The sequence below is a fragment of the Vollenhovia emeryi genome, unplaced genomic scaffold, assembly GCF_000949405.1.
Source record: "Vollenhovia emeryi isolate VEMERY1.0 unplaced genomic scaffold, V.emery_V1.0 DF939149.1, whole genome shotgun sequence".
Taxonomy (NCBI): Eukaryota; Metazoa; Arthropoda; class Insecta; order Hymenoptera; family Formicidae; genus Vollenhovia; species Vollenhovia emeryi.
Genome location: NW_011967217.1, coordinates 1,228,477 through 1,235,428, shown reverse-complemented (window position 1 = coordinate 1,235,428; position 6,952 = coordinate 1,228,477). Strand labels below are relative to the sequence as shown.

The 6,952-nt window shown below is 44.2% G+C and overlaps 1 protein-coding gene across 6 annotated transcripts in view; it reads right to left on the bottom strand.

Annotated features, from left to right (window-relative positions):
• The window catches only part of LOC105565763 (tensin-1-like), a 137,491-nt gene that overhangs the window by 45,747 nt on the left and 84,792 nt on the right, over positions 1 to 6,952 (bottom strand). The gene's annotated exons all lie outside the window — the stretch shown is intronic.

Genomic DNA, 6,952 nt, shown 5'->3' with positions numbered 1-6,952 from the left:
CGGGATCCGCTTCGTTCTCATTGGCTGAGGGATCAACCGCAACCGGTAACCGGCAACGGCACGTGTGATACGGGCTTTAAGGACGTTCATCGGCTGTAATCGTAGCCAAACGTTTTCGCCCACGTTCGGTTTTCTCTCCGTACAGCGCGACCGGCTCCCTACTTCACGATTTTTAGCGTAAATTACACGTTCAAATTTGAAGCAAATACATAGACAGATGGCCAAATCTGCCAGAACGGATTTCGTCAAGTGCCCGCTACAAATTTTGAAGGCAGAAAGACTGCAGATCGCAGGCAGGAACTGATATATTCGACATGTTGCCAGCGTGTCGGCAGAGATACAACAAAATCTGCTCACATAACTGGCCCTGTCCGATTTCTGCCGACAATCTGTTGACAGCGTGTTTTACAGACTCCGTCGCCAAAACGAAAGCCAAATGCGGACACAGATGGTTATGGTTTTCGTGTGGGCTTCTGATAAATCTGCTACCAAACTGGTGCCAATCTGTTAACTGGGACCGCTCAACAAAATATCGATTTACCTCTGTACGATTTCCGTGATAAAGCTTTCGCAAGGATCAATCTTGGCCGTGAGAATGTAAAGGAAACTAAATCTTTCCCATACAGCACGCATGTCTAAAAGACATATCTAAAAGACGACTTAAAGACGTGTATTGTTAAAAATTCCAGATATGCTCAAGAAAATGCTGACGTTAATATTTAGTGTTTTTAGATACAATAAAAGAAATTATATTAATCATTAAACGATACGTGTGCTTTCTTTCTCCTTGCATATTTTCATTATTTTATGTATAACAAAGAGTAGGTACAACTCGCTAGCAAAATACACTGTATTTTTGTAAATTTTAAGAAAGAGCTTCCAAGAGAAAGAAGATCCAATTGTCTTCCGTACCAAAATCGATATATAATCCGAGACCGATATTGATAGGCGCGAAGAAGCGCAAGCGGCACACACGTTAAAATTTTTTCCGCTCCGACGCGACGCGACGCGATCGCTGCTGCACGAGAAATCGAAAGGAAGAGTGGCCCCTCGGGACCGAGGCTCTTCATCGAATGGCAGAGCAATTGACATAATGAATGCAATTTCATTCAAAGCAACACGAAGGACGAGGAGCGTTGTTGCCGGTCGCGAACGACCAACACAGCGCGAGGCGGCGCGGAGGAAGTCGTCACAAGAGGAGGGAAAATGAAGGCATGGAGCGAGAAAAAGGAAAACATAAAGAGAAAAGGAACAGAACAGACCCGGCCGGTCGATTGCATTCGCATTATCGAGACGTCGCGTTGATGTTATTATTTACGACGTCGTTAACTCAGACGCGTAGCTTCGCATCGCGTGTGTTACGCGCGCGCGCGTATTAGTCCCTCTCTTCCATTAATCTTTATCCCGCGCGCGATGGCGTCCTCATAAATATGGATTACGGAAATGCGTATCTCCCTGCAGTCGCGAGATCCGTTGTCCTCGAGGAGAAATGATCGGTTTCGTTTCCTCAGGAATAATCCCGAACGTTGATTCCGATTGTCGCGACCGTTCGATCCGAGTGGCTTTACAATAGCGCCGTTGTGTTTTCCCATAAGAGAATTCGCCATTCGCCGTTCGGCAGTCCGTCCGCCGCGCCGTCCCGGGCGAGGTATACCGAACGGGCAACCGTGATATTCGGAGAAAGCTTCGGGGTTCGAGGAGCTTTTGAAGGGCTGACCAGTGCCCTCCAGTGCCGAGAGGGCACGACGAATTCTCTCCCCCCATTTGCAATGGAGCCGGACTCGAGAGCTGGTCTAATATGCTTTAACTCTCCGCCAGCGATGGAACGAGGAGACGACCGGCGGCGAATGCGACGAGGAGAAGCGGGCGGCAGCGGCTGACGGAGACGACCGGGGGCGGATGGGAGACGCATGGATGGAGTCACAAATATTCATAATAGGAAGCCGAAGAAATAAGCTGACCCTGCAAACAGCCACTCATTGCCGTCGGCGGGTATTCCGTGCTCGTTAGAAAAGACGGAGAAACAGGCGGTAGACGCGAGGGCAGGCGGAGGACATCGAAGGGGATACGGTTTTTATCTCACCCCTCCACTTTCGCTTCCTTTCATTGAGCGACCGGTCCCAGGTCCGTCCAAGGATACATTGAGTTTCTCTTCACGGCCGAATTTCCGGGGAAACAATACTGAACCGTTTATAGTCAATTAACAGACGGAGAAGGTTCGCTCTTAATATGCCTTACCCTTCACGGGAGCTTCGGAAATTCCACGGGAGTGGATAAAAAGGATGAACTGACGTCTCGAGAAGACGTCGCCGCGGTAACGACCGCTTTCAAGCTTTTCGCGAATATTTAATTCGAAACGTATTCACTCGCCCGAGGGCTCGGAAAATGGTTATAATCACATTTATATAAATCCATAAAATATCTTGCTCTTTTCTGGGAGCGGCATGTTTTTTCTCAGAAGAACATAATAAGAGTTAATTGCTTTAAAACGGAGAAAACGTTTCTTTTCCTAACACGTACGCAGCTTCATCGCGTTTAATTTCTTTAATCAACGATGACATGAAAAATATTTCTCTGCCATCTATTTGTTGAGTGCATGAACGCGATAGAGGTTACATTTTGTTTAAAGTAGTGAGGCAAGTGTCTACACATTCAGGAAAGAAATTGCTAGCTGGAGAATAGGGATTAAACCTAGGGATTAAACCTTACAAAAGCTGCATCTAATATTTACCCAACGTGTGTATGGTAATGCGGCGACTGTTAAAACTTACCGAAGACTAGTTACGCGGCATTACATACGTACCGCGGACGGGAAACACCGGGAGGAATTCCCTCAGAAACGGGTTGAACACGTCCTTTGATTTATGATCCATTCGAGCCGAAGCACAATGATGAAAGATATGCTCTTTGCGGCAATCTGTCAGTGAATACGAAATCCGAGTAAACTACAACATATTCTTCTTTCATATGTGATCTACTTTTATGCGCCTTCGTATGAAGTACGTGCATGCTTTCAGCTGTCTCACCCAGGCGCGATTCGTCCACTCGCTTCGTCGTGTCCGGCCTCTATTCCGCGTAAGCATCTCGGCACAAGTCAGTTAAATTCTTCTTCTTCTTTTTCTTCCTCGTGTATTAGGCTTAGACGCCTGTTTTATCCAGTTCGTTCTGGTACTTTGGGCATTTGGGTTTACTGCATTTTCAGTAGGCTGTTAACCTTGCCGAAGGAAACCTCCAATCTGGAGGTCTATACCCAAAAAGCAGTATCTCTATTGTTTGGCCATTGTAGTTAACCCCTTGAAGCATACATTTTTCTCCAAATTGTAGTGACGGCTCTCAAAAAAATAAAGGTAGGTAGGGAGAAACGGCCAATGCGAGCCTCCAGCAGGTGTCCGTGCGAAATTATCGATGTTTTTTTTGAAAAAACACACTTTATTAAAAAGATCCAAACGTTTCGATCCGTTTTTGGGTCATCCTCAGTGAAGCTGGGATAAAAAATAAGATACTTAAACTTTTAGAATTATCAATTATACAAATCGCACTCTTTACTTGGCAAACACCAGTTCAAAGATAAAATTTCGTGGATAATAGATGACAGTCGTGTTAACAGTGGTATCAAATTAAGTCTAATTATTTATAATCAGGTAAAAATCACTACATTGTAAAAAATTCATATTAATAGTTTGTAACATCGCTTAATCATACTTTGTATCTTATTTTTTATCCCAGCTTCACTGAGGATGACCCAAAAACGGGTCGAAACGTTTGGATCTTTTTAATAAAGTGTGTTTTTTCAAAAAAAACATCGATAATTTCGCACGGACACCTGCTGGAGGCTCGCATTGGCCGTTTCTCCCTACCTACCTTTATACATTTTTCTATTGAACCATTTTTGTGTGAAACTTTGTGTACGAAGGTTCTTGGGGTCGCTGCTTACGAATCCGTTATTAGATTTTCATAATTCAAAAACTTAAAAGAATAACATCATTCAACTGTAATTCAACTGTGCTAAGAAACATTATTTAGATATTATGCGAACCCATGGAATCTAAATTCCAGCTGAAAATTCTTATAGAACAGAAAAAATGGCGGATGCAAAATTGAAATTCGATCATTTCTTAGAGTCGAATAATAATCTCAATTGAATAAAACTCCAAAGGTTTAACGCACTGAAATAATGTGTATCTAATATCCAGTGCTCCTGAGGCACGTTAAAAGTGAACACTTCTCAACGTAGCTTATTCGAACAACGCTCGATTACTCATAGCGTGAATGCACATCGCAGACGAAATCGTCTTGGCATGTTTTATAGACGCAATTAGTAATACCGCTATTAACATCTCTCAGCTTATTGGGGCTTGATTATCTTCGCGGAAACTTCATCGCGCGAGTGACGGCCGCGCCCGTAGATTTATGATCCCTTTTATCGAAGTACAATGATGGAGCATTCGCTCTCGACGACGATTCGCCGCGCAATTCGAACTCCACGGAGACCCGAAAATAACTCACCTCACCTACTCGCCCCCCGATCCACCTATCCCCCTTTTTTCCGCTCTTATGCTTGTTACAAGACACACCCTCGTTTCTGGAATGGACGACGATCCGCCGGCGTGGCACGCGTTATTTGTCACTAGCAGACAATGTAAAAATCCGAGAAGCTCGCGCGTCTTTTTTCCAGATGGAATTTCGTCAAGCAAGCTTGATTTATGAACCTGCGCGAGCCCACCAAGTGACCATAAAGCACTCGATGTCCCGGTTATACAGCAATGGAAGAGATTCAACGTGATAAACGACGATGATCGAACGCCATTAACGTTTTCCTCCCTCCCGATTTATACCGGAGGAAATAAATGCTTAGTCGGGAAAACAACGATACTTTAAGATAACTTATTTATCTTACAATTTACCTCTCTCTTAAAGCGCTCGCTTAATTTCGCACAATCAATTTATAAATAATGTGCGTCGTGCAGCGGTAAGGCGTTACTCTTTTACCTGACACCGCGCATTTGTTGCTCAATGAACTCGGAAAGAATATAACGGTCGATTGAGCAACATTAACTAATCAGCTCGCAGTAAACAACGAGTTTGTTAATGCAATCATAAATCACGATCTGAATCAGAATTCTCGCTTGATTACTCTTGTTGACTAAGCAGAGCATTATAGGATCCGTATATCTTCGATAATCTGCAGGATGTTCTCCATTTAGCCAACACGAGTGCTCCCCTGGGCCACTCTATTTCGCGATCTTGTCCCTTTGGAACTGCGTCTAATAACGTGAGACCATCCCGTGATTCATAGTTCATTGCTCCAGGAATCAAATATTTGAAGAGATCCGCCGTTTGGCGCGTGATCGAGATAAATGCGTTGTGATCGCGACAAAGTATACAGTATTCTAACATCTAACGCGAAAGTTTATGTAAAAAGTCTATCTATGGTAAAATCCATTTTTTCCTAATCGTGTTTTGTAGAATTATCTTACTCATACATACACATAATTATTTGCTTACTCGCGATAGTGAAAATTCGATTGCAATCCTTGTGCATTCGGTGCAACGCGATCAAGTTCTCTCTTTAACAAGATTAGAAGTAACGTCTACTCCGTATCGGCCCGAAAGCAAGATCAAATTAATTGCTGGAAAGGACAAGCTCTGCCGCTTGTCGTTTACGAGGCTCCCTCGGTCACTCTCATCTACAAACCGACGATTGCGTGTCCCACGTTTTTCTCGAAACCCTCGTGTATTAAATCGAGCCGTGGTGTTAATCAAGAACAGAAACTTTTTACGAGGGATACGTCGACGAACGACGGTGGACAAAGGGGACAAACGGCATCGGGACCCAGGATGACGGTCGATCTCCATGCGTAGGTGGTAAAGTGACTGTGCCAGGGTATGGCGAATGATATAACGGAGAGGGATGATCAAGTGAGTGATCGACTCGAATGGAGGACAGAGGGTGGACGATATCTCCTTCCGTTGCTCGCGGCCAGATTAGATTGGCCTACCCTTCGACGTCGTCGTCGTCGTCGTCGTCGTCGTCGTTGTCGTTGTCGTCGGCGGAGATAGGTCCGTTTCCAGTATCCTCCTCCGCGAGATGCGAAACGTTCCCTTTTTCTTGTCGTGCTCCAATGGAGCCTTTTCGAAGATTACACCTGTGGCTCGTACCACAGCATGGGGTATCAACCGACGCGGAAAGTGCAGGCCGAGCTTTCCAAGGGGGGTTCGATTTTAATTTACCTTTATCTGCCTTACACGTCGCGATCTTAATACAAATCCGACAAAGATCGAGAGAAAGAAAGCGGTAAGATGATTGCGGGGAACGGAAGCTATTCTTCTCGCGAGTCAATGAGAAAATTGCAGGCGGTAAGCTCGAGTCTGTCATTCATGAAATTTTTGCGCCGGCGTGCGTTTCTATATATTCAGTAATCCCGATGTGCCCGTTGTCATCGCGGTCTGTTAATTTGCATTAATGCGTTCCGTCAATCAATGCTGCCTTCACGTGTCATTCTCGGTGACTGCCGCCGCCCTACTTGTTTGATGGAAACATCGATTGAAACTTTAATAATTAGTACGCGCAAGTTTATACGCGCATTAGAATTTAGCGGTTATACAGGAGGTTTCACAACACCCAGCCGAACGTTAACACTGTATTCTAGAGACGAAAAGAGACAAAAATATTTAACAAACAGGCCCGAAAATCAATCATTTCTAGTAGAGTAAACACGGAGAGAATTTTCTCTTAAAATTTATCCAGAAAATCGTGTGATTGTGAGACAACATTTGACATTTTGAAGAACCTGATGAGAGTTTTTTGAAATTTTACCGTGCATTTTACTAATAAGATATCGAGAGGGGAACCGCTGATCAAAATTTTGTACACCAATGCCCACTAATGCCCAGTAGACATTACTTTATCTTATTATCCTATTTTATCTAATGCCCAAAAGAGCCCAAAAAA